This window comes from Dendrobates tinctorius, unplaced genomic scaffold (assembly GCF_039654945.1).
Source record: "Dendrobates tinctorius isolate UK_male_01 unplaced genomic scaffold, ASM3965494v1 ptg000165l, whole genome shotgun sequence".
In the NCBI taxonomy this organism is placed as follows: domain Eukaryota; kingdom Metazoa; phylum Chordata; class Amphibia; order Anura; family Dendrobatidae; genus Dendrobates; species Dendrobates tinctorius.
In genome coordinates this window covers 20397940-20423106 of record NW_027361832.1, presented here as the reverse complement: position 1 = coordinate 20423106, position 25167 = coordinate 20397940, and the positions used below count along the sequence as shown (strand labels likewise).

General features: G+C 54.6%; 12 non-coding genes and 5 pseudogenes across 12 annotated transcripts; all 17 read left to right on the top strand.

Moving 5' to 3' along the window:
* The first annotated feature begins 337 nt into the window (after positions 1 to 337).
* Positions 338 to 456, top strand: LOC141053476 (5S ribosomal RNA; annotated as a pseudogene).
* A 1077-nt stretch (positions 457 to 1533) lies between these two features.
* LOC141053430 (5S ribosomal RNA) lies at positions 1534 to 1653 on the top strand. Its single transcript, XR_012221165.1, has one exon. It is a non-coding gene; the product is annotated as a 5S ribosomal RNA (ribosomal RNA).
* Positions 1654 to 3989: 2336 nt separating this feature from the next.
* Positions 3990 to 4097, top strand: LOC141053507 (5S ribosomal RNA; annotated as a pseudogene).
* A 1077-nt stretch (positions 4098 to 5174) lies between these two features.
* Positions 5175 to 5284, top strand: LOC141053504 (5S ribosomal RNA; annotated as a pseudogene).
* A 1035-nt stretch (positions 5285 to 6319) lies between these two features.
* Positions 6320 to 6438, top strand: LOC141053455 (5S ribosomal RNA). The gene has a single exon (XR_012221188.1). It is a non-coding gene; the product is annotated as a 5S ribosomal RNA (ribosomal RNA).
* A 1078-nt stretch (positions 6439 to 7516) lies between these two features.
* LOC141053454 (5S ribosomal RNA) lies at positions 7517 to 7636 on the top strand. The gene has a single exon (XR_012221187.1). It is a non-coding gene; the product is annotated as a 5S ribosomal RNA (ribosomal RNA).
* Positions 7637 to 9973: 2337 nt separating this feature from the next.
* Positions 9974 to 10092, top strand: LOC141053266 (5S ribosomal RNA). The gene has a single exon (XR_012221017.1). It is a non-coding gene; the product is annotated as a 5S ribosomal RNA (ribosomal RNA).
* A 1077-nt stretch (positions 10093 to 11169) lies between these two features.
* Positions 11170 to 11289, top strand: LOC141053429 (5S ribosomal RNA). The gene has a single exon (XR_012221164.1). It is a non-coding gene; the product is annotated as a 5S ribosomal RNA (ribosomal RNA).
* Positions 11290 to 13630: 2341 nt separating this feature from the next.
* LOC141053263 (5S ribosomal RNA) lies at positions 13631 to 13749 on the top strand. Its single transcript, XR_012221014.1, has one exon. It is a non-coding gene; the product is annotated as a 5S ribosomal RNA (ribosomal RNA).
* Positions 13750 to 14827: 1078 nt separating this feature from the next.
* On the top strand, positions 14828 to 14947 carry LOC141053456 (5S ribosomal RNA). The gene has a single exon (XR_012221189.1). It is a non-coding gene; the product is annotated as a 5S ribosomal RNA (ribosomal RNA).
* Positions 14948 to 17288: 2341 nt separating this feature from the next.
* On the top strand, positions 17289 to 17407 carry LOC141053261 (5S ribosomal RNA). The gene has a single exon (XR_012221012.1). It is a non-coding gene; the product is annotated as a 5S ribosomal RNA (ribosomal RNA).
* Positions 17408 to 18057: 650 nt separating this feature from the next.
* LOC141053561 (5S ribosomal RNA) lies at positions 18058 to 18167 on the top strand (annotated as a pseudogene).
* Positions 18168 to 19202: 1035 nt separating this feature from the next.
* LOC141053437 (5S ribosomal RNA) lies at positions 19203 to 19321 on the top strand. Its single transcript, XR_012221171.1, has one exon. It is a non-coding gene; the product is annotated as a 5S ribosomal RNA (ribosomal RNA).
* Positions 19322 to 20398: 1077 nt separating this feature from the next.
* On the top strand, positions 20399 to 20518 carry LOC141053428 (5S ribosomal RNA). The gene has a single exon (XR_012221163.1). It is a non-coding gene; the product is annotated as a 5S ribosomal RNA (ribosomal RNA).
* A 2341-nt stretch (positions 20519 to 22859) lies between these two features.
* LOC141053356 (5S ribosomal RNA) lies at positions 22860 to 22978 on the top strand. The gene has a single exon (XR_012221098.1). It is a non-coding gene; the product is annotated as a 5S ribosomal RNA (ribosomal RNA).
* Positions 22979 to 23632: 654 nt separating this feature from the next.
* LOC141053560 (5S ribosomal RNA) lies at positions 23633 to 23742 on the top strand (annotated as a pseudogene).
* Positions 23743 to 24777: 1035 nt separating this feature from the next.
* LOC141053289 (5S ribosomal RNA) lies at positions 24778 to 24896 on the top strand. The gene has a single exon (XR_012221038.1). It is a non-coding gene; the product is annotated as a 5S ribosomal RNA (ribosomal RNA).
* Positions 24897 to 25167: the final 271 nt, after the last annotated feature.

Below are 25167 nucleotides of genomic sequence, written 5' to 3'. Positions count from 1 at the left end.
GCTCCAGGTCTGTGGCATTGGCTGCGACGCTGACGTCACGTCAGCAGCCGATCAGTGAGCTCAGCGGCTCCGAGCGGGGCATTCTGCCTACAACCCCTTTAAGAGAGCCAGCAAAAAAGTGAAGAGAAAGGAAATTACAAAAGGGCCTCTTGCTGAGCACTGTCGATAAGTGAGACAGTCCAAAAAGGAGCACCAGCCAGGCGTGATTAAGGAACAGGTGCGCTCCTTTAGACCGGGTTCATTTCCAGCTCTGCATTTTTTTCTTGCTGAGCACTGGACAGGGCAGCCAGCAGCCAGACTGCATAGTAGAAAAGCAGCAAGTGAGAAGCCTGTCTCTGCCTACGGCCACACCACCCTGAACACGCCCGATCTCGTCTGATCTCGGAAGCTAAGCAGGGTTGGGCCTGGTTAGTACTTGGATGGGAGACCAACTGGTATTACCGTGTGCTGTAGGCTTTTGCTTTTTCCTTCCTTCCACCAGCAGGGGTCACTGTCCTCTATTCCTTTTTACCATTCCCTTTCACAAGGGCACACATGCTTCTTTCCTCTTTTCATTTGCTTTCTCTCTTGCGCTATTTCGTCCGTGCAAACTGCCAGCATCCTTCTCATCACCGTGGGCCTCCAGCATTGTTGCTTATTTACTTTTAATACTAGGCTTCCTTTCAACAGGACCAGCGCCTCCCGCGGGCTTGGGGGCATCCGCCGGCAACCTGGAGGCCAGTTTACAGGCTGAAGCAAGCAGGACACCTTTGCAGGCAACACGACCCCCCTGAAGAGCAGCACACAGTCACTGGCAACCAGAATGGTGACCGGTCTGCAAACCCTGTCTTATGAGGAAAGGTTGCAGGATTTGGGAATGTTTAGTTTGCAAAAGAAAAGACTGAGAGGAGACTTAATAGCTGTCTACAAATATCTAAAGGGCTGTCACATTGTAGAAGGATCAACTTTATTCTCATTTGCACAAGGAAAGACTAGAAGCAATGGGATGAAACTGAATGGGAGGAGACACAGATTAGATATTAGAAAATTTTTTTTAACAGTTAGAGTGATCAATGAGTGGAACAGGCTGCCACGAGAAGTGGTGAGTTCTCCGTCAATGGAAGTCTTCAAACAGAGGCTGGACAGACATCTGACTGGGATGATTTAGCGAATCCTGCTTTGAGCAGGGGGTTGGACCAGATGGCCCAGGAGGTCCCTTCCAACTCTACGATTCTATGATTCTATCTCACCCTCTTCCTTCATTCGCTCCTGGACGTCTCAATCCGCCTCAAGTTGCGGCTGGTCCAGCTTGAGCCTTCTGTCACGTCCCCCCAGATGAAAGGTTTAGCCTGCAGGAGACCCTGCGTGGAGCCATATTTAAAGACAAATGATGCTCGGGCCCTGCTGCGGCGCGTGGTTTCACTGCAAAACAAACAAAGACTGTAGGGGCGGCCCAGCCTTTGCATCGGCCCTTCGGAGCCCGCCTCCACATGGTCAGAGTTCTCGCCACCACGCGAGCCTGAGGCAGGCTGGCCAGGCGATGGACCAAGCCGTGTCTACTGGCCATACCACCCTGGATACGCCCGATCTCGTCCGAACTCGGAAGCAAAGCGGGGATGGGCTTGGACAGTACTTGGATGGGAGACCTCCTGGGAACACCGAGTGCTGTAGACCATTTTGATGACATTTTGCTCCCTGGCCCAGCTCGGCTAGTATACAGGGGCGCCTTATCAGACACCAACATAAGCTGGAAGCCCCAAGCCGCATAATGCCTCTGATGCCTCTGAGATGGTTTGCAGCTAGGGACGCTACCACGCCTCCTCGCATGCCTCACACCAAGCTCCTTGCCGCAGCTAAGAGTGCTTATTGACCCCTCAGCCTGCCTTCTGGAAATGAAGGCGTCATAAGCATCCTGGGCCGTTAAGGAGCCAGGCATTCAGCGGGCGCCCAGGGGATGATCTTTAGAGGCCGGCCGGCCGGCTGGCAGAAGTAACGTCTTCTTCTGCAAAGAAGCTTGTGTAACTAACCCAATCAGACGGCTGCCCAGGACCCAAATTCAGTACTAGTGTGGGGAGGAGGACCCCCATATAGTGTTTGGGCCGTAACCAAGGGGACCGCCATCAGAGTTATTGAAGGAAGCACAACAGGGGAATTACAAAGGGAGACATGCGACTGAGGTTGTCAGGGCAACAGGGGGAGGGGCTAGGGTAAAAGGAGCAGGGGACGCGCTGAAGTGGCAGTTGGGGAAGAGAGGGAGTGAAGGCAGGACACAGGGTGACTTGCAGGGGTACCGAGAGGAGCCTGCGAGGAGAAAGCGGCCGATTTACCGACAAGAGAGACGTGAGAGACTGTGCCCAGAGACTGCTCCCCGCTCCCGTTCTGAGAGAATTATCCCCGCTAACCCCCGCCTTAGAGAGAGAGGAACTATACCTCCGGTTGTGGCCGTGAGTACTGGTAACCAGGCCTCAGAGATCTGGGCCCTTCCCCCCAGCCTTCCCCCATCATGCCGACCCGGCCACCATCGGCCTCAAGATACGCCACCTTGTCACAGGCGGGATTAAAGGCTCGTTATCCTGGCTTAGGAAGAGACTCCGTGGTAAAGGACGGCTACAGGCCTTTCTGGGGAACTGCGTCATCACCGCGCGCCACCTCCATCATTTACTTCAGGGCCTGTTGAGACCCAATGGCATTGCTTTCTTCAGGGCCAGTTGCGCCCCAGCGGCAGTGTTTTCTTCAGGGCCTGTTGCACCCCAGCGGCAGCTTTTTCTTCAGGGCCTGTTGTGCCCCAGCGGAGGTGTTTTCTTCAGGGCCTGTTGCGCCCCAGCGGCAGCGTTTCCTTCAGGGCCTGTTGCGCCCCAGCGGCAGCGTTACCTTCAGGGCCTGTTGCGCCCCAACGTCCCCGTTTCCTTCAGGGCCTGTTGCGCCCCAGCGGCAGCGTTTCCTTCAGGGCTTGTTGCGCCCCAGTGGCAGCATTACCTTCAGGGCCTGTTGCGCCCCAACGTCCCCGTTTTCTTCAGGACCTGTTGCGCCCCAACGTCCTCGTTTTCTTCAGGGCTTGCTGCCCCCCAACGGTATTATTTTCTTCAGGGCCTGTTGCCCCCACCGACATCACTTTCCTCAGGACAGCCGCCTCAGCGACCTCAACGCGGCCACGCTACGGAACCCAGCAGTCCCTGGAAGGCTAAGTGAAACTATATTGGGTTAAGATTGTTGAGTCCCTGTGTGGACTGTTGGTGTTGTACTTATTCCTTGTTTTGTTCAGCCTAGCCCTTCGGCTAGGGTTTTATAAAAGTAATTTCGAAAACCACCATTCGTTTAGTGTCTCGTCACTGCATCCTGCGAACCTGTCCGACCCTACACTAGGAAGGAGCGGGAGGGAACTGGGGGTATTTTCCTGCTAAGGCACGCAAATATTAATGATAATAAGACAGACAGGACAGTCTGACACTTGCTGGCGCTGAGGCTGCAGGGGCAAATAGGAGGTGTGGCCATGTGCAAGCATATGTGCTTGCTCGCTTGCAAGTGACTGTGCGCTTCCTAGGTGTGGCGCGCTGCAGACAGTCAAAGGGGTTGTTCCCTTTCATTAAACGTTCTTCCCAGGTTGCAGGCTTTTAGAAAGCAACAAACCGCCCTGTACTCACCCTACCCGGGTCCACCGGAGAGTCTCACCGCTGCTCCAGGTCTGTGGCATTGGCTGCGACGCTGACGTCACGTCAGCAGCCGATCAGTGAGCTCAGCGGCTCTGAGCGGGGCGTTCTGCCTACAACCCCTTTAAGAGAGCCAGCAAAAAAGTGAAGAGAAAGGAAATTACAAAAGGGCCTCTTGCTGAGCACTGGCGATAAGTGAGACAGTCCAAAAAGGAGCGCCAGCCAGGCGTGATTAAGGAACAGGTGTGCTCCTTTAGACCGGGTTCATTTCCAGCTCTGCATTTTTTATTTGCTGAGCACTGGACAGGGCAGTCGGCAGCCAGACTGCATAGTAGAAAAGCAGCAAGTGAGAAGCTTGTCTCTGCCTACAGCCACACCACCCTGAACACGCCTGATCTCGGAAGCTAAGCAGGGTCGGGCCTGGTTAGTACTTGGATGGGAGACCGCCTGGGAATACCAGGTGCTGAGGCTTTTGCTTTTTCCTTCCTTCCACCAGCAGGGGTCACTGTCCTCTATTCCTTTTTTCCATTCCCTTTCACAAGGGCACACATGCTTCTTTCCTCTTTTCATTTGCTTTCTCTCTTGCGCTATTTCGTCCGTGCAAACTGCCAGCATCCTTCTCATCACCGTGGGCCTCCAGCATTGTTGCTTATTTACTTTTAATACTAGGCTTCCTTTCAACAGGACCAGCGCCTCCCGCGGGCTTGGGGGCATCCGCCGGCAACCTGGATGCCAGTTTACAGGCTGAAGCAAGCAGGACACCTTTGCAGGCAACACGACTTCCCTGAAGAGCAGCACACAGTCACTGGCAACCAGAATGGTGACCGGTCTGCAAACCCTGTCTTATGAGGAAAGGTTGCAGGATTTGGGAATGTTTAGTTTGCAAAAGAAAAGACTGAGAGGAGACTTAATAGCTGTCTACAAATATCTAAAGGGCTGTCACATTGTAGAAGGATCAACTTTATTCTCATTTGCACAAGGAAAGACTAGAAGCAATGGGATGAAACTGAATGGGAGGAGACACAGATTAGATATTAGAAATTTTTTTTTAACAGTTAGAGTGATCAATGAGTGGAACAGGCTGCCATGAGAAGTGGTGAGTTCTCCTTCAATGGAAGTCTTCAAACAGAGGCTGGACAGACATCTGACTGGGATGATTTAGCGAATCCTGCTTTGAGCAGGGGGTTGGACCAGATGGCCCAGGAGGTCCCTTCCAACTCTACGATTCTATGATTCTATCTCACCCTCTTCCTTCATTCGCTCCTGGACGTCTCAATCCGACTCAAGTTGCGGCTGCTCCAGCTTGCGCCTTCTGTCACGTCCCCCCAGATGAATGGCTTAGCCTGCAGGAGACCCTGCGTGGAGCCATATTTAAAGACAAATGATGCTCGGGCCCTGCTGCGGCGCGTGGTTTCACTGCAAAACAAACAAAGACTGTAGGGGCGGCCCAGCCTTTGCATCGGCCCTTCGGAGCCCGCCTCCACATGGTCAGAGTTCTCGCCACCATACGAGCCTGAGGCAGGCTGGCCAGGCGATGGACCAAGCCGTGTCTACTGGCCATACCACCCTGGATACGCCCGAACTCGGAAGCAAAGCGGGGATGGGCTTGGACAGTACTTGGATGGGAGACCTCCTGGGAACATCGAGTGCTGTAGACCATTTTGATGACATTTTGCTCCCTGGACCAGCTCGGCTAGTATACAGGGGCGCCTTATCAGACACCAACATAAGCTGGAAGCCCCAAGCCGCATAATGCCTCTGATGCCTCTGAGATGGTTTGCAGCTAGGGACGCTACCACGCATCCTCGCATGCCTCACACCGAGCTCCTTGCCGCGGCTAAGAGTGCTTATTGATCCCTCAGCCTGCCTTCTGGAAATGATGGCGTCATAAGCATCCTGGGCCGTTAAGGGGCCAGGCATTCAGCGGGCGCCCAGGGGATGATTTTTAGAGGCCGTCCGGCCGGAAGAAGTAACGTCTTCTTCTGCAAAGAAGCTTGTGTAACTAACCCAATCAAACGGCTGCCTAGGACCCAAATTCAGTACTAGGAAGGAGCGGGAGGGAATTGGGGGTATTTTCCTGCTAAGGCACGCAAATATTAATGATAATAAGACAGACAGGACAGTCTGACACTTGCTGGCGCTGAGGCTGCAGGGGCAAATAGGAGGTGTGGCCATGTGCAAACATATGTGCGTGCTCGCTTGCAAGTGACTGTGCGCTTCCTAGGTGTGGCGCGCTGCAGACAGTCAAAGGGGTTGTTCCCTTTCATTAAACGTTCTTCCCAGGTTGCAGGCTTTTAGAAAGCAACAAACCGCCCTGTACTCACCCTACCCGGGTCCACCGGAGGGACTCACCGCTGCTCCAGGTCTGTGGCATTGGCTGCGACGCTGACGTCACGTCAGCAGCCGATCAGTGAGCTCAGCGGCTCTGAGCGGGGCGCTCTGCCTACAACCCCTTTAAGAGAGCCAGCAAAAAAGTGAAGAGAAAGGAAATTACAAAAGGGCCTCTTGCTGAGCACTGGCGATAAGTGAGACAGTCCAAAAAGGAGCGCCAGCCAGGCGTGATTAAGGAACACGTGCGCTCCTTTAGACCGGGTTCATTTCCAGCTCTGCATTTTTTTCTTGCTGAGCACTGGACAGTGCAGCCGGCAGCCAGTCTGCATAGTAGAAAAGCAGCAAGTGAGAAGCTTGTCTCTGCCTACGGCCACACCACCCTGAACACGACCGATCTTGTCTGATCTCGGAAGCTAAGCAGGGTCGGGCCTGGTTAGTACTTGGATGGGAGACCGCCTGAGAATACCATGTGCTGTAGGCTTTTGCTTTTTCCTTCCTTCCACCAGCAGGGGTCACTGTCCTCTATGCCTTTTTTCCATTCCCTTTCACAAGGGCACACATGCTTCTTTCCTCTTTTCATTTGCTTTCTCTCTTGTGCTATTTCGTCCGTGCAAACTGCCAGCATCCTTCTCATCACCGTGGGCCTCCAGCATTGTTGCTTATTTACTTTTAATACTAGGCTTCCTTTCAACAGGACCAGCGCCTCCCGCGGGCTTGGGGGCATCCGCCGGCAACCTGGAGGCCAGTTTACAGGCCGAAGCAAGCAGGACACCTTTGCAGGCAACCCGACCCCCCTGAAGAGCAGCACACAGTCACTGGCAACCAGAATGGTGACCGGTCTGCAAACCCTGTCTTATGAGGAAAGGTTGCAGGATTTAGGAATGTTTAGTTTGCAAAAGAGAAGACTGAGAGGAGACTTAATAGCTGTCTACAAATATCTAAAGGGCTGTCACATTGTAGAAGGATCAACTTTATTCTCATTTGCACAAGGAAAGACTAGAAGCAATGGGATGAAACTGAATGGGAGGAGACACAGATTAGATATTATAGAAAATTTTTTTTAACACTTAGAGTGATCAATGAGTGGAACAGGCTGCCACGAGAAGTGGTGAGTTCTCCTTCAATGGAAGTCTTCAAACAGAGGCTGGACAGACATCTGACTGGGATGATTTAGCGAATCCTGCTTTGAGCAGGGGGTTGGACCAGATGGCCCAGGAGGTCCCTTCCAACTCTACGATTCTATGATTCTATCTCACCCTCTTCCTTCATTCGCTCCTGGACGTCTCAATCCGCCTCAAGTTGCGGCTGCTCCAGCTTGCGCCTTCTGTCACGACCCCCAGATGAATGGTTTAGCCTGCAGGAGACCCTGCGTGGAGCCATATTTAAAGACAAATGATGCTCGGGCCCTGCTGCGGCGCGTGGTTTCACTGCAAAACAAACAAAGACTGTAGGGGCGGCCCAGCCTTTGCATCGGCCCTTCGGAGCCCGCCTCCACATGGTCAGAGTTCTCGCCACCATGCGAGCCTGAGGCAGGCTGGCGAGGTGATGGACCAAGCCGTGTCTACTGGCCATACCACCCTGGATACGCCCGATCTTGTCCGAACTCGGAAGCAAAGCGGGGATGGGCTTGGACAGTACTTGGATGGGAGACCTCCTGGGAACACCGAGTGCTGTAGACCATTTTGATGACATTTTGCTCCCTGGCCCAGCTCGGCTAGTATACAGGGGCGCCTTATCAGACACCAACATTACCTAAGCTGGAAGCCCCAAGCCGCATAATGCCTCTGATGCCTCTGAGATGGTTTGCAGCTAGGGACGCTACCACGCCTCCTCGCATGCCTCACACCAAGCTCCTTGCCGCAGCTAAGAGTGCTTATTGACCCCTCAGCCTGCCTTCTGGAAATGAAGGCGTCATAAGCATCCTGGGCCGTTAAGGGGCCAGGCATTCAGCGGGCGCCCAGGGGATGATCTTTAGAGGCCGGCCGGCTGGCAGAAGTAACGTCTTCTTCTGCAAAGAAGCTTGTGTAACTAACCCAATCAGACGGCTGCCCAGGACCCAATTTCAGTACTAGTGTGGGGAGGAGGACCCCCATATAGTGTTTGGGCCGGAACCAAGGGGACCGCCATCAGAGTTATTGAAGGAAGCACAACAGGGGAATTACAAAGGGAGACATGCGACTGAGGTTGTCAGGGCAACAGGGGGAGGGGCTAGGGTAAAAGGAGCAGGGGACGCGCTGAAGTGGCAGTTGGGGAAGAGAGGGAGTGAAGGCAGGACACAGGGTGACTTGCAGGGGTACCGAGAGGAGCCTGCGAGGAGAAAGCGGCCGATTTACCGACAAGAGAGACGTGAGAGACTGTGCCCAGAGACTGCTCCCCACTCCCGTTCTGAGAGAATTATCCCCGCTAAACCCCGCCTTAGAGAGAGAGGAACTATACCTCCGGTTGTGGCCGTGAGTACCGGTAACCAGGCCTCAGAGATCTGGGCCCTTCCCCCCAGCCTTCCCCCATCACGCCGACCCGGCCACCATTGGCCTCAAGATACGCCACCTTGTCACAGGCGGGATTAAAGGCTCGCTACCCTGGCTTAGGAAGAGACTCCTTGGTAAAGGACGGCTACAGGCCTTTCTGGGGAACTGCGTCATCACCGCGCGCCACCTCCATCATTTACTTCAGGGCCTGTTGAGACCCAACGGCATTGCTTTCTTCAGGGCCTGTTGCGCCCCAGCGGCAGTGTTTTCTTCAGGGCCTGTTGCACCCCAGCGGCAGCGTTTTCTTCAGGGCCTGTTGTGCCCCAGCGGAGGCGTTTTCTTCAGGGCCTGTTGCGCCCCAGCGGCAGCGTTTCCTTCAGGGCCTGTTGCGCCCCAGCGGCAGCGTTATCTTCAGGGCCTGTTGCGCCCCAATGTCCCCGTTTCCTTCAGGGCCTGTTGCGCCCCAGCGGCAGCGTTTCCTTCAGGGCTTGTTGCGCCCCAGCGGCAGCGTTTCCTTCAGGGCCTGTTGCGCCCCAACGTCCCCGTTTTCTTCAGGACCTGTTGCGCCCCAACGTCCTCGTTTTCTTCAGGGCTTGTTGCCCCCCAACGGTATTATTTTCTTCAGGGCCTGTTGCCCCCACCGACATCACTTTCCTCAGGACAGCCGCCTCAGCGACCTCAACGCGGCCACGCTACCGAACCCAGCAGTCCCTGGAAGGCTAAGTGAAACTATATTGGGTTAAGATTGTTGAGTCCCTGCGTGGACTGTTGGTGTTGTACTTATTCCTTGTTTTGTTCAGCCTAGCCCTTCGGCTAGGGTTTTATAAAAGTAATTTCGAAAACCACCATTCGTTTAGTGTCTCGTCACTGCATCCTGCGAACCTGTCCGACCCTACACTAGGAAGGAGCGGGAGGGAATTGGGGGTATTTTCCTGATAAGGCACGCAAATATTAATGATAATAAGACAGACAGGACAGTCTGACACTTGCTGGCGCTGAGGCTGCAGGGGCAAATAGGAGGTGTGGCCATGTGCAAGCATATGTGCGTGCTCGCTTGCAAGTGACTGTGCGCTTCCTAGGTGTGGCGCGCTGCAGACAGTCAAAGGGGTTGTTCCCTTTCATTAAACGTTCTTCCCAGGTTGCAGGCTTTTAGAAAGCAACAAACCGCCCTGTACTCACCCTACCCGGGTCCACCGGAGAGTCTCACCGCTGCTCCAGGTCTGTGGCATTGGCTGCGACGCTGACGTCACGTCAGCAGCCGATCAGTGAGCTCAGCGGCTCTGAGCGGGGCGTTCTGCCTACAACCCCTTTAAGAGAGCCAGCAAAAAAGTGAAGAGAAAGGAAATTACAAAAGGGCCTCTTGCTGAGCACTGGCGATAAGTGAGACAGTCCAAAAAGGAGCGCCAGCCAGGCGTGATTAAGGAACAGGTGCGCTCCTTTAGACCGGGTTAATTTCCAGCTCTGCATTTTTTTCTTGCTGAGCACTGGACAGGGCAGCCGGCAGCCAGACTGCATAGTAGAAAAGCAGCAAGTGAGAAGCTTGTCTCTGCCTACGGCCACACCACCCTTAACACTCCCGATCTCGTCTGATCTCGGAAGCTAAGCAGGGTCGGGCCTGGTTAGTACTTGGATGGGAGACCGCCTGGGAATACCAGGTGCTGTAGGCTTTTGCTTTTTCCTTCCTTCCACCAGCAGGGGTCACTGTCCTCTATGCCTTTTTTCCATTCCCTTTCACAAGGGCACACATGCTTCTTTCCTCTTTTCATTTGCTTTCTCTCTTGCGCTATTTCGTCCGTGCAAACTGCCAGCATCCTTCTCATCACCGTGGGCCTCCAGCATTGTTGCTTATTTACTTTTAATACTAGGCTTCCTTTCAACAGGACCAGCGCCTCCCGCGGGCTTGGGGGCATCCGCCGGCAACCTGGAGGCCAGTTTACAGGCCGAAGCAAGCAGGACACCTTTGCAGGCAACACGACCCCCCTGAAGAGCAGCACACAGTCACTGGCAACCAGAATGGTGACCGGTCTGCAAACCCTGTCTTATGAGGAAAGGTTGCAGGATTTGGGAATGTTTAGTTTGCAAAAGAGAAGACTGAGAGGAGACTTAATAGCTGTCTACAAATATCTAAAGGGCTGTCACATTGTAGAAGGATCAACTTTATTCTCATTTGCACAAGGAAAGACTAGAAGCAATGGGATGAAACTGAATGGGAGGAGACACAGATTAGATATTAGAAAATTTTTTTTAACAGTTAGAGTGATCAATGAGTGGAACAGGCTGCCACGAGAAGTGGTGAGTTCTCCTTCAATGGAAGTCTTCAAACAGAGGCTGGACAGACATCTGACTGGGATGATTTAGCGAATCCTGCTTTGAGCAGGGGGTTGGACCAGATGGCCCAGGAGGTCCCTTCCAACTCTACGATTCTATGATTCTATCTCACCCTCTTCCTTCATTCGCTCCTGGACGTCTCAATCCGACTCAAGTTGCGGCTGCTCCAGCTTGCGCCTTCTGTCACGTCCCCCCAGATGAATGGTTTAGCCTGCAGGAGACCCTGCGTGGAGCCATATTTAAAGACAAATGATGCTCGGGCCCTGCTGCGGCGCGTGGTTTCACTGCAAAACAAACAAAGACTGTAGGGGCGGCCCAGCCTTTGCATCGGCCCTTCGGAGCCCGCCTCCACATGGTCAGAGTTCTCGCCACCATGCGAGCCTGAGGCAGGCTGGCCAGGCGATGGACCAAGCCGTGTCTACTGGCCATACCACCCTGGATACGCCCGATCTCGTCCGAACTCGGAAGCAAAGCGGGGATGGGCTTGGACAGTACTTGGATGGGAGACCTCCTGGGAACACCGAGTGCTGTAGACCATTTTGATGACATTTTGCTCCCTGGCCCAACTCGGCTAGTATACAGGGGCGCCTTATCAGACACCAACATTACCTAAGCTGGAAGCCCCAAGCCGCATAATGCCTCTGATGCCTCTGAGATGGTTTGCAGCTAGGGACGCTACCACGCCTCCTCGTATGCCTCACACCAAGCTCCTTGCCGCAGCTAAGAGTGCTTATTGACCCCTCAGCCTGCATTCTTTAAATGAAGGCGTCATAAGCATCCTGGGCCGTTAAGGGGCCAGGCATTCAGCGGGCGCCCAGGGGATGATCTTTAGAGGCCGGCCGGCCGGCTGGCAGAAGTAACGTCTTCTTCTGCAAAGAAGCTTGTGTAACTAACCCAATCAGACGGCTGCCCAGGACCCAAATTCAGTACTAGTGTGGGGAGGAGGACCCCCATATAGTGTTTGGGCCGTAACCAAGGGGACCGCCATCAGAGTTATTGAAGGAAGCACAACAGGGGAATTACAAAGGGAGACATGCGACTGAGGTTGTCAGGGCAACAGGGGGAGGGGCTAGGGTAAAAGGAGCAGGGGACGCGCTGAAGTGGCAGTTGGGAAAGAGAGGGAGTGAAGGCAGGACACAGGGTGACTTGCAGGGGTACCGAGAGGAGCCTGCGAGGAGAAAGCGGCCGATTTACCGACAAGAGAGACGTGAGAGAATGTGCCCAGAGACTGCTCCCCGCTCCCGTTCTGAGAGAATTATCCCCGCTAAACCCCGCCTTAGAGAGAAAGGAACTATACCTCCGGTTGTGGCCGTGAGTACCGGTAACCAGGCCTCAGAGATCTGGGCCCTTCCCCCCAGCCTTCCCCCATCACGCCGACCCGGCCACCATTGGCCTCAAGATACGCCACCTTGTCACAGGCGGGATTAAAGGCTCGCTACCCTGGCTTAGGAAGAGACTCCTTGGTAAAGGACGGCTACAGGCCTTTCTGGGGAACTGCGTCATCACCGCGCGCCACCTCCATCATTTACTTCAGGGCCTGTTGAGACCCAACGGCATTGCTTTCTTCAGGGCCTGTTGCGCCCCAGCGGCAGTGTTTTCTTCAGGGCCTGTTGCACCCCAGCGGCAGCGTTTTCTTCAGGGCCTGTTGTGCCCCTGCGGAGGCGTTTTCTTCAGGGCCTGTTGCGCCCCAGCGGCAGCGTTTCCTTCAGGGCCTGTTGCGCCCCAGCGGCAGCGTTATCTTCAGGGCCTGTTGCGCCCCAATGTCCCCGTTTCCTTCAGGGCCTGTTGCGCCCCAGCGGCAGCGTTTCCTTCAGGGCTTGTTGCGCCCCAGCGGCAGCGTTTCCTTCAGGGCCTGTTGCGCCCCAACGTCCCCGTTTTCTTCAGGACCTGTTGCGCCCCAACGTCCTCGTTTTCTTCAGGGCTTGTTGCCCCCCAACGGTATTATTTTCTTCAGGGCCTGTTGCCCCCACCGACATCACTTTCCTCAGGACAGCCGCCTCAGCGACCTCAACGCGGCCACGCTACCGAACCCAGCAGTCCCTGGAAGGCTAAGTGAAACTATATTGGGTTAAGATTGTTGAGTCCCTGCGTGGACTGTTGGTGTTGTACTTATTCCTTGTTTTGTTCAGCCTAGCCCTTCGGCTAGGGTTTTATAAAAGTAATTTCGAAAACCACCATTCGTTTAGTGTCTCGTCACTGCATCCTGCGAACCTGTCCGACCCTACACTAGGAAGGAGCGGGAGGGAATTGGGGGTATTTTCCTGCTAAGGCACGCAAATATTAATGATAATAAGACAGACAGGACAGTCTGACACTTGCTGGCGCTGAGGCTGCAGGGGCAAATAGGAGGTGTGGCCATGTGCAAGCATATGTGCGTGCTCGCTTGCAAGTGACTGTGCGCTTCCTAGGTGTGGCGCGCTGCAGACAGTCAAAGGGGTTGTTCCCTTTCATTAAACGTTCTTCCCAGGTTGCAGGCTTTTAGAAAGCAACAAACCGCCCTGTACTCACCCTACCCGGGTCCACCGGAGAGTCTCACCGCTGCTCCAGGTCTGTGGCATTGGCTGCGACGCTGACGTCACGTCAGCAGCCGATCAGTGAGCTCAGCGGCTCTGAGCGGGGCGTTCTGCCTACAACCCCTTTAAGAGAGCCAGCAAAAAAGTGAAGAGAAAAGAAATTACAAAAGGGCCTCTTGCTGAGCACTGGCGATAAGTGAGACAGTCCAAAAAGGAGCGCCAGCCAGGCGTGATTAAGGAACAGGTGCGCTCCTTTAGACCGGGTTCATTTCCAGCTCTGCATTTTTTTCTTGCTGAGCACTGGACAGGGCAGCCGGCAGCCAGACTGCATAGTAGAAAAGCAGCAAGTGAGAAGCCTGTCTCTGCCTATGGCCACACCACCCTGAACACGCCCGATCTCGTCTGATCTCGGAAGCTAAGCAGGGTCGGGCCTGGTTAGTACTTGGATGGGAGACCACCTGGGAATACCAGGTGCTGTAGGCTTTTGCTTTTTCCTTCCTTCCACCAGCAGGGGTCACTGTCCTCTATGCCTTTTTTCCATTCCCTTTCACAAGGGCACACATGCTTCTTTCCTCTTTTCATTTGCTTTCTCTCTTGCGCTATTTCGTCCGTGCAAACTGCCAGCATCCTTCTCATCACCGTGGGCCTCCAGCATTGTTGCTTATTTACTTTTAATACTAGGCTTCCTTTCAACAGGACCAGCGCCTCCCGCGGGCTTGGGGGCATCCGCCGGCAACCTGGAGGCCAGTTTACAGGCCGAAGCAAGCAGGACACCTTTGCAGGCAACACGACCCCCCTGAAGAGCAGCACACAGTCACTGGCAACCAGAATGGTGACCGGTCTGCAAACCCTGTCTTATGAGGAAAGGTTGCAGGATTTGGGAATGTTTAGTTTGCAAAAGAGAAGACTGAGAGGAGACTTAATAGCTGTCTACAAATATCTAAAGGGCTGTCACATTGTAGAAGGATCAACTTTATTCTCATTTGCACAAGGAAAGACTATAAGCAATGTGATGAAACTGAATGGGAGGAGACACAGATTAGATATTAGAAAAATTTTTTTAACAGTTAGAGTGATCAATGAGTGGAACAGGCTGCCACGAGAAGTGGTGAGTTCTCCTTCAATGGAAGTCTTCAAACAGAGGCTGGACAGACATCTGACTGGGATGATTTAGCGAATCCTGCTTTGAGCAGGGAGTTGGACCAGATGGCCCAGGAGGTCCCTTCCAACTCTAAGATTCTATGATTCTATCTCACCCTCTTCCTTCATTCGCTCCTGGACGTCTCAATCCGCCTCAAGTTGCGGCTGCTCCAGCTTGCGCCTTCTGTCACGTCCCCCCAGATGAATGGTTTAGCCTGCAGGAGACCCTGCGTGGAGCCATATTTAAAGACAAATGATGCTCGGGCCCTGCTGCGGCGCGTGGTTTCACTGCAAAACAAACAAAGACTGTTGGGGGCGGCCCAGCCTTTGCATCGGCCCTTCGGAGCCCGCCTCCACATGGTCAGAGTTCTCGCCACCATGCGAGCCTGAGGCAGGCTGGCCAGGCGATGGACCAAGCCGTGTCTACTGGCCATACCACCCTGGATACGCCCGATCTCGTCCGAACTCGGAAGCAAAGCGGGTATGGGCTTGGACAGTACTTGGATGGGAGACCTCCTGGGAACACCGAGTGCTGTAGACCATTTTGATGACATTTTGCTCCCTGGCCCAGCTCGGCTAGTATACAGGGGCGCCTTATCAGACACCAACATTACCTAAGCTGGAAGCCCCAAGCCGCATAATGCCTCTGATGCCTCTGAGATGGTTTGCAGCTAGGGACGCTACCACGCCTCCTCGCATGCCTCACACCAAGCTCCTTGCCGCAGCTAAGAGTGCTTATTGACCCCTCGGCCTGCCTTCTGGAAATGAAGGCGTCATAAGCATCCTGGGCCGTTAAGGGGCCAGGCATTCAGCGGGCGCCCAGGGGATGATCTTTAGAGGCCGGCCGGCCGGCTGGCAGAAGTAACGTCTTCTTCTGCAAAGAAGCTTGTGTAACTAACCCAATCAGACGGCTGCCCAGGACCCAAATTCAGTACTAGTGTGGGGAGGAGGACCCCCATATAGTGTTTGGGCCGGAACCAAGGGGACCGCCATCAGAGTTATTGAAGGAAGCACAACAGGGGAATTACAAAGGGAGACATGCGACTGAGGTTGTCAGGGCAACAGGGGGAGGGGCTAGGGTAAAAGGAGCAGGGGACGCGCTGAAGTGGCAGTTGGGGAAGAGAGGGAGTGAAGGCAGGACACAGGGTGACTTGCAGGGGTACCGAGAGGAGCCTGCGAGGAGAAAGCGGCCGATTTACCGACAAGAGAGACGTGAGAGACTGTGCCCAGAGACTGCTCCCCGCTCCCGTTCTGAGAGAATTATCCCCGCTAAACCCCGCCTTAGAGAGAGAGGAACTATACCTCCGGTTGTGGCCGTGAGTACCGGTAACCAGGCCTCAGAGATCTGGGCCCTTCCCCCCAGCCTTCCCCCATCACGCCGACCCGGCCACCATTGGCCTCAAGATACGCCACCTTGTCACAGGCGGGATTAAAGGCTCGCTACCCTGGCTTAGGAAGAGACTCCTTGGTAAAGGACGGCTACAGGCCTTTCTGGGGAACTGCGTCATCACCGCGCGCCACCTCCATCATTTACTTCAGGGCCTGTTGAGACCCAACGGCATTGCTTTCTTCAGGGCCTGTTGCGCCCCAGCGGCAGTGTTTTCTTCAGGGCCTGTTGCACCCCAGCGGCAGCGTTTTCTTCAGGGCCTGTTGTGCCCCAGCGGAGGCGTTTTCTTCAGGGCCTGTTGCGCCCCAGCGGCAGCGTTTCCTTCAGGGCCTGTTGCGCCCCAGCGGCAGCGTTATCTTCAGGGCCTGTTGCGCCCCAATGTCCCCGTTTCCTTCAGGGCCTGTTGCGCCCCAGCGGCAGCGTTTCCTTCAGGGCTTGTTGCGCCCCAGCGGCAGCGTTTCCTTCAGGGCCTGTTGCGCCCCAACATCCCCGTTTTCTTCAGGACCTGTTGCGCCCCAACGTCCTCGTTTTCTTCAGGGCTTGTTGCCCCCCAACGGTATTATTTTCTTCAGGGCCTGTTGCCCCCACCGACATCACTTTCCTCAAGACAGCCGCCTCAGCGACCTCAACGCGGCCACGCTACCGAACCCAGCAGTCCCTGGAAGGCTAAGTGAAACTATATTGGGTTAAGATTGTTGAGTCCCTGCGTGGACTGTTGGTGTTGTACTTATTCTTTGTTTTGTTCAGCCTAGCCCTTCGGCTAGGGTTTTATAAAAGTAATTTCGAAAACCACCATTCGTTTAGTGTCTCGTCACTGCATCCTGCGAACCTGTCTGACCCTACACTAGGAAGGAGCGGGAGGGAATTGGGGGCATTTTCCTGCTAAGGCATGCAAATATTAATGATAATAAGACAGACAGGACAGTCTGACACTTGCTGGCGCTGAGGCTGCAGGGGCAAATAGGAGGTGTGGCCATGTGCAAGCATATGTGCGTGCTCGCTTGCAAGTGACTGTGCGCTTCCTAGGTGTGGCGCGCTGCAGACAGTCAAAGGGGTTGTTCCCTTTCATTAAATGTTCTTCCCAGGTTGCAGGCTTTTAGAAAGCAACAAACCGCCCTGTACTCACCCTACCCGGGTCCACCGGAGAGTCTCACTGCTGCTCCAGGTCTGTGGCATTGGCTGCGACGCTGATGTCACGTCAGCAGCCGATCAGTGAGCTCAGCGGCTCTGAGCGGGGCGTTCTGCCTACAACCCCTTTAAGAGAGCCAGCAAAAAAGTGAAGAGAAAGGAAATTACAAAAGGGCCTCTTGCTGAGCACTGGCGATAAGTGAGACAGTCCAAAAAGGAGCGCCAGCCAGGCGTGATTAAGGAACAGGTGCGCTCCTTTAGACCGGGTTCATTTCCAGCTCTGCAATTTTTTCTTGCTGAGCACTGGACAGGGCAGCCGGCAGCCAGACTGCATAGTAGAAAAGCAGCAAGTGAGAAGCTTGTCTCTGCCTACGGCCACACCACCCTGAACACGCCCGATCTCGTCTGATCTCGGAAGCTAAGCAGGGTCGGGCCTGGTTAGTACTTGGATGGGAGACCGCCTGGGAATACCAGGTGCTGTAGGCTTTTGCTTTTTCCTTCCACCAGCAGGGGTCACTGTCCTCTATTCCTTTTTTCCATTCCCTTTCACAAGGGCACACATGCTTCTTTCCTCTTTTCATTTGCTTTCTCTCTTGCGCTATTTCGTCCGTGCAAACTGCCAGCATCCTTCTCATCACCGTGGTCCTCCAGCATTGTTGCTTATTTACTTTTAATACTAGGCTTCCTTTCAACAGGACCAGCGCCTCCCGCGGGCTTGGGGGCATCCGCCGGCAACCTGGAGGCCAGTTTACAGGCCGAAGCAAGCAGGACACCTTTGCAGGCAACAAGACCCCCCTGAAGAGCAGCACACAGTCACTGGCAACCATCTCACCCTCTTCCTTCATTCGCTCCTGGACGTCTCAATCCGCCTCAAGTTGCGGCTCCTCAAGCTTGCTCCTTCTGTCACGTCCCCCCAGATGAATGGTTTATCCTGCAGGAGACCCTGCGTGGAGCCATATTTAAAGACAAATGATGCTCGGGCCCTGCTGCGGCGCGTGGTTTCACTGCAAAACAAACAAAGACTGTAGGGTCGGCCCAGCCTTTGCATCGGCCCTTCGGAGCCCGCCTCCACATGGTCAGAGTTCTCGCCACCACGCGAGCCTGAGGCAGGCTGGCCAGGCGATGGACCAAGCCGTGTCTACTGGCCATACCACCCTGGATACGCCCGAACTCGGAAGCAAAGCGGGGATGGGCTTGGACAGTACTTGGATGGTAGACCTCCTGGGAACACCGAGTGCTGTAGACCATTTTGATGACATTTTGCTCCCTGGCCCAGCTCGGCTAGTATACAGGGGCGCCTTATCAGACACCAACATAAGCTGGAAGCCCCAAGCCGCATAATGCCTCTGATGCCTCTGAGATGGTTTGCAGCTAGGGACGCTACCACGCCTCCTCGCATGCCTCACACCGAGCTCCTTGCCGCGGCTAAGAGTGCTTATTGATCCCTCAGCCTGCCTTCTGGAAATGATGGCGTCATAAGCATCCTGGGCCGTTAAGGGGCCAGGCATTCAGCGGGCGCCCAGGGGATGATTTTTAGAGGACGTCCGGCCGGCAGAAGTAACGTCTTCTTCTGCAAAGAAGCTTGTGTAACTAACCCAATCAAACGGCTGCCCAGGACCCAAATTCAGTACTAGGAAGGAGCGGGAGGGAATTGGGGGTATTTTCCTGCTAAGGCACGCAAATATTAATGATAATAAGACAGACAGGACAGTCTGACACTTGCTGGCGCTGAGGCTGCAGGGGCAAATAGGAGGTGTGGCCATGTGCAAGCATATGTGCGTGCTCGCTTGCAAGTGACTGTGCGCTTCCTAGGTGTGGCGCGCTGCAGACAGTCAAAGGGGTTGTTCCCTTTCATTAAACGTTCTTCCCAGGTTGCAGGCTTTTAGAAAGCAACAAACCGCCCTGTACTCACCCTACCCGGGTCCACCGGAGAGTCTCACCGCTGCTCCAGGTCTGTGGCATTGGCTGCGACGCTGACGTCACGTCAGCAGCCGATCAGTGAGCTCAGCGGCTCTGAGCGGGGCGTTCTGCCTACAACCCCTTTAAGAGAGCCAGCAAAAAAGTGAAGAGAAAGGAAATTACAAAAGGGCCTCTTGCTGAGCACTGGCGATAAGTGAGACAGTCCAAAAAGGAGCGCCAGCCAGGCGTGATTAAGGAACAGGTGCGCTCCTTTAGACCGGGTTCATTTCCAGCTCTGCATTTTTTTCTTGCTGAGCACTGGACAGGGCAGCCGGCAGCCAGACTGCATAGTAGAAAAGCAGCAAGTGAGAAGCCTGTCTCTGCCTACGGCCACACCACCCTGAACACGCCCGATCTTGTCTGATCTCGGAAGCTAAGCAGGGTCGGGCCTGGTTAGTACTTGGATGGGAGACCGCCTGGCAATACCAGGTGCTGTAGGCTTTTGCTTTTTCCTTCCTTCCACCAGCAGGGGTCACTGTCCTCTATGCCTTTTTTCCATTCCCTTTCACAAGGGCACACATGCTTCTTTCCTCTTTTCATTTGCTTTCTCTCTTGCGCTATTTCGTCCGTGCAAACTGCCAGCATCCTTCTCATCACCGTGGGCCTCCAGCATTGTTGCTTATTTACTTTTAATACTAGGCTTCCTTTCAACAGGACCAGCGCCTCCCGCGGGCTTGGGGGCATCCGCCGGCAACCTGGAGGCCAGTTTACAGGCCGAAGCAAGCAGGACACCTTTGCAGGCAACACGACCCCCCTGAAGAGCAGCACACAGTCACTGGCAACCAGAATGGTGACCGGTCTGCAAACCCTGTCTTATGAGGAAAGGTTGCAGGATTTGGGAATGTTTAGTTTGCAAAAGAGAAGACTGAGAGGAGACTTAATAGCTGTCTACAAATATCTAAAGGGCTGTCACATTGTAGAAGGATCAACTTTATTCTCATTTGCACAAGGAAAGACTAGAAGCAATGGGATGAAACTGAATGGGAGGAGACACAGATTAGATATTAGAAAATTTTTTTTAACAGTTAGAGTGATCAATGAGTGGAACAGGCTGCCACGAGAAGTGGTGAGTTCTCCTTCAATGGAAGTCTTCAAACAGAGGCTGGACAGACATCTGACTGGGATGATTTAGCGAATCCTGCTTTGAGCAGGGGGTTGGACCAGATGGCCCAGGAGGTCCCTTCCAACTCTACGATTCTATGATTCTATCTCACCCTCTTCCTTCATTCGCTCCTGGACGTCTCAATCCGCCTCAAGTTGCGGCTGCTCCAGCTTGCGCCTTCTGTCACGTCCCCCCAGATGAATGGTTTAGCCTGCAGGAGACCCTGCGTGGAGCCATATTTAAAGACAAATGATGCTCGGGCCCTGCTGCGGCGCGTGGTTTCACTGCAAAACAAACAAAGACTGTAGGGGCGGCCCAGCCTTTGCATCGGCCCTTCGGAGCCCGCCTCCACATGGTCAGAGTTCTCGCCACCATGCGAGTCTGAGGCAGGCTGGCCAGGCGATGGACCAAGCCGTGTCTACTGGCCATACCACCCTGGATACGCCCGATCTCGTCCGAACTCGGAAGCAAAGCGGGGATGGGCTTGGACAGTACTTGGATGGGAGACCTCCTGGGAACACCGAGTGCTGTAGACCATTTTGATGACATTTTGCTCCCTGGCCCAGCTCGGCTAGTATACAGGGGCGCCTTATCAGACACCAACATTACCTAAGCTGGAAGCCCCAAGCCGCATAATGCCTCTGATGCCTCTGAGATGGTTTGCAGCTAGGGACGCTACCACGCCTCCTCGCATGCCTCACACCAAGCTCCTTGCCGCAGCTAAGAGTGCTTATTGACCCCTCGGCCTGCCTTCTGGAAATGAAGGCGTCATAAGCATCCTGGGCCGTTAAGGGGCCAGGCATTCAGCGGGCGCCCAGGGGATGATCTTTAGAGGCCGGCCGGCCGGCTGGCAGAAGTAACGTCTTCTTCTGCAAAGAAGCTTGTGTAACTAACCCAATCAGACGGCTGCCCAGGACCCAAATTCAGTACTAGTGTGGGGAGGAGGACCCCCATATAGTGTTTGGGCCGGAACCAAGGGGACCGCCATCAGAGTTATTGAAGGAAGCACAACAGGGGAATTACAAAGGGAGACATGCGACTGAGGTTGTCAGGGCAACAGGGGGAGGGGCTAGGGTAAAAGGAGCAGGGGACGCGCTGAAGTGGCAGTTGGGGAAGAGAGGGAGTGAAGGCAGGACACAGGGTGACTTGCAGGGGTACCGAGAGGAGCCTGCGAGGAGAAAGCGGCCGATTTACCGACAAGAGAGACGTGAGAGACTGTGCCCAGAGACTGCTCCCCGCTCCCGTTCTGAGAGAATTATCCCCGCTAAACCCCGCCTTAGAGAGAGAGGAACTATACCTCCGGTTGTGGCCGTGAGTACCGGTAACCAGGCCTCAGAGATCTGGGCCCTTCCCCCCAGCCTTCCCCCATCACGCCGACCCGGCCACCATTGGCCTCAAGATACGCCACCTTGTCACAGGCGGGATTAAAGGCTCGCTACCCTGGCTTAGGAAGAGACTCCTTGGTAAAGGACGGCTACAGGCCTTTCTGGGGAACTGCGTCATCACCGCACGCCACCTCCATCATTTACTTCAGGGCCTGTTGAGACCCAACGGCATTGCTTTCTTCAGGGCCTGTTGCGCCCCAGCGGCAGTGTTTTCTTCAGGGCCTGTTGCACCCCAGCGGCAGCGTTTTCTTCAGGGCCTGTTGTGCCCCAGCGGAGGCGTTTTCTTCAGGGCCTGTTGCGCCCCAGCGGCAGCGTTTCCTTCAGGGCCTGTTGCGCCCCAGCGGCAGCGTTATCTTCAGGGCCTGTTGCGCCCCAATGTCCCCGTTTCCTTCAGGGCCTGTTGCGCCCCAGCGGCAGCGTTTCCTTCAGGGCTTGTTGCGCCCCAGCGGCAGCGTTTCCTTCAGGGCCTGTTGCGCCCCAACGTCCCCGTTTTCTTCAGGACCTGTTGCGCCCCAACGTCCTCGTTTTCTTCAGGGCTTGTTGCCCCCCAACGGAATTATTTTCTTCAGGGCCTGTTGCCCCCACCGACATCACTTTCCTCAGGACAGCCGCCTCAGCGACCTCAACGCGGCCACGCTACCGAACCCAGCAGTCCCTGGAAGGCTAAGTGAAACTATATTGGGTTAAGATTGTTGAGTCCCTGCGTGGACTGTTGGTGTTGTACTTATTCCTTGTTTTGTTCAGCCTAGCCCTTCGGCTAGGGTTTTATAAAAGTAATTTCGAAAACCACCATTCGTTTAGTGTCTCGTCACTGCATCCTGCGAACCTGTCCGACCCTACACTAGGAAGGAGCGGGAGGGAATTGGGGGCATTTTCCTGCTAAGGCACGCAAATATTAATGATAATAAGACAGACAGGACAGTCTGACACTTGCTGGCGCTGAGGCTGCAGGGGCAAATAGGAGGTGTGGCCATGTGCAAGCATATGTGCGTGCTCGCTTGCAAGTGACTGTGCGCTTCCTAGGTGTGGCGCGCTGCAGACAGTCAAAGGGGTTGTTCCCTTTCATTAAATGTTCTTCCCAGGTTGCAGGCTTTTAGAAAGCAACAAACCGCCCTGTACTCACCCTACCCGGGTCCACCGGAGAGTCTCACTGCTGCTCCAGGTCTGTGGCATTGGCTGCGACGCTGATGTCAAGTCAGCAGCCGATCAGTGAGCTCAGCGGCTCTGAGCGGGGCGTTCTGCCTACAACCCCTTTAAGAGAGCCAGCAAAAAAGTGAAGAGAAAGGAAATTACAAAAGGGCCTCTTGCTGAGCACTGGCGATAAGTGAGACAGTCCAAAAAGGAGCGCCAGCCAGGCGTGATTAAGGAACAGGTGCGCTCCTTTAGACCGGGTTCATTTCCAGCTCTGCAATTTTTTCTTGCTGAGCACTGGACAGGGCAGCCGGCAGCCAGACTGCATAGTAGAAAAGCAGCAAGTGAGAAGCTTGTCTCTGCCTACGGCCACACCACCCTGAACACGCCCGATCTCGTCTGATCTCGGAAGCTAAGCAGGGTTGGGCCTGGTTAGTACTTGGATGGGAGACCGCCTGGGAATACCAGGTGCTGTAGGCTTTTGCTTTTTCCTTCCTTCCACCAGCAGGGGTCACTGTCCTCTATTCCTTTTTTCCATTCCCTTTCACAAGGGCACACATGCTTCTTTCCTCTTTTCATTTGCTTTCTCTCTTGCGCTATTTCGTCCGTGCAAACTGCCAGCATCCTTCTCATCACCGTGGTCCTCCAGCATTGTTGCTTATTTACTTTTAATACTAGGCTTCCTTTCAACAGGACCAGCGCCTCCCGCGGGCTTGGGGGCATCCGCCGGCAACCTGGAGGCCAGTTTACAGGCCGAAGCAAGCAGGACACCTTTGCAGGCAACAAGACCCCCCTGAAGAGCAGCACACAGTCACTGGCAACCATCTCACCCTCTTCCTTCATTCGCTCCTGGACGTCTCAATCCGCCTCAAGTTGCGGCTGCTCAAGCTTGCTCCTTCTGTCACGTCCCCCCAGATGAATGGTTTATCCTGCAGGAGACCCTGCGTGGAGCCATATTTAAAGACAAATGATGCTCGGGCCCTGCTGCGGCGCGTGGTTTCACTGCAAAACAAACAAAGACTGTAGGGTCGGCCCAGCCTTTGCATCGGCCCTTCGGAGCCCGCCTCCACATGGTCAGAGTTCTCGCCACCACGCGAGCCTGAGGCAGGCTGGCCAGGCGATGGACCAAGCCGTGTCTACTGGCCATACCACCCTGGATACGCCCGAACTCGGAAGCAAAGCGGGGATGGGCTTGGACAGTACTTGGATGGTAGACCTCCTGGGAACACCGAGTGCTGTAGACCATTTTGATGACATTTTGCTCCCTGGCCCAGCTCGGCTAGTATACAGGGGCGCCTTATCAGACACCAACATAAGCTGGAAGCCCCAAGCCGCATAATGCCTCTGATGCCTCTGAGATGGTTTGCAGCTAGGGACGCTACCACGCCTCCTCGCATGCCTCACACCGAGCTCCTTGCCGCGGCTAAGAGTGCTTATTGATCCCTCAGCCTGCCTTCTGGAAATGATGGCGTCATAAGCATCCTGGGCCGTTAAGGGGCCAGGCATTCAGCGGGCGCCCAGGGGATGATTTTTAGAGGACGTCCGGCCGGCAGAAGTAACGTCTTCTTCTGCAAAGAAGCTTGTGTAACTAACCCAATCAAACGGCTGCCCAGGACCCAAATTCAGTACTAGGAAGGAGCGGGAGGGAATTGGGGGTATTTTCCTGCTAAGGCACGCAAATATTAATGATAATAAGACAGACAGGACAGTCTGACACTTGCTGGCGCTGAGGCTGCAGGGGCAAATAGGAGGTGTGGCCATGTGCAAGCATATGTGCGTGCTCGCTTGCAAGTGACTGTGCGCTTCCTAGGTGTGGCGCGCTGCAGACAGTCAAAGGGGTTGTTCCCTTTCATTAAACGTTCTTCCCAGGTTGCAGGCTTTTAGAAAGCAACAAACCGCCCTGTACTCACCCTACCCGGGTCCACCGGAGAGTCTCACCGCTGCTCCAGGTCTGTGGCATTGGCTGCGACGCTGACGTCACGTCAGCAGCCGATCAGTGAGCTCAGCGGCTCTGAGCGGGGCGTTCTGCCTACAACCCCTTTAAGAGAGCCAGCAAAAAAGTGAAGAGAAAGGAAATTACAAAAGGGCCTCTTGCTGAGCACTGGCGATAAGTGAGACAGTCCAAAAAGGAGCGCCAGCCAGGCGTGATTAAGGAACAGGTGCGCTCCTTTAGACCGGGTTCATTTCCAGCTCTGCATTTTTTTCTTGCTGAGCACTGGACAGGGCAGCCGGCAGCCAGACTGCATAGTAGAAAAGCAGCAAGTGAGAAGCCTGTCTCTGCCTACGGCCACACCACCCTGAACACGCCCGATCTCGTCTGATCTCGGAAGCTAAGCAGGGTCGGGCCTGGTTAGTACTTGGATAGGAGACCGCCTGGGAATACCAGGTGCTGTAGGCTTTTGCTTTTTCCTTCCTTCCACCAGCAGGGGTCACTGTCCTCTATGCCTTTTTTCCATTCCCTTTCACAAGGGCACACATGCTTCTTTCCTCTTTTCATTTGCTTTCTCTCTTGCGCTATTTCGTCCGTGCAAACTGCCAGCATCCTTCTCATCACCGTGGGCCTCCAGCATTGTTGCTTATTTACTTTTAATACTAGGCTTCCTTTCAACAGGACCAGCGCCTCCCGCGGGCTTGGGGGCATCCGCCGGCAACCTGGAGGCCAGTTTACA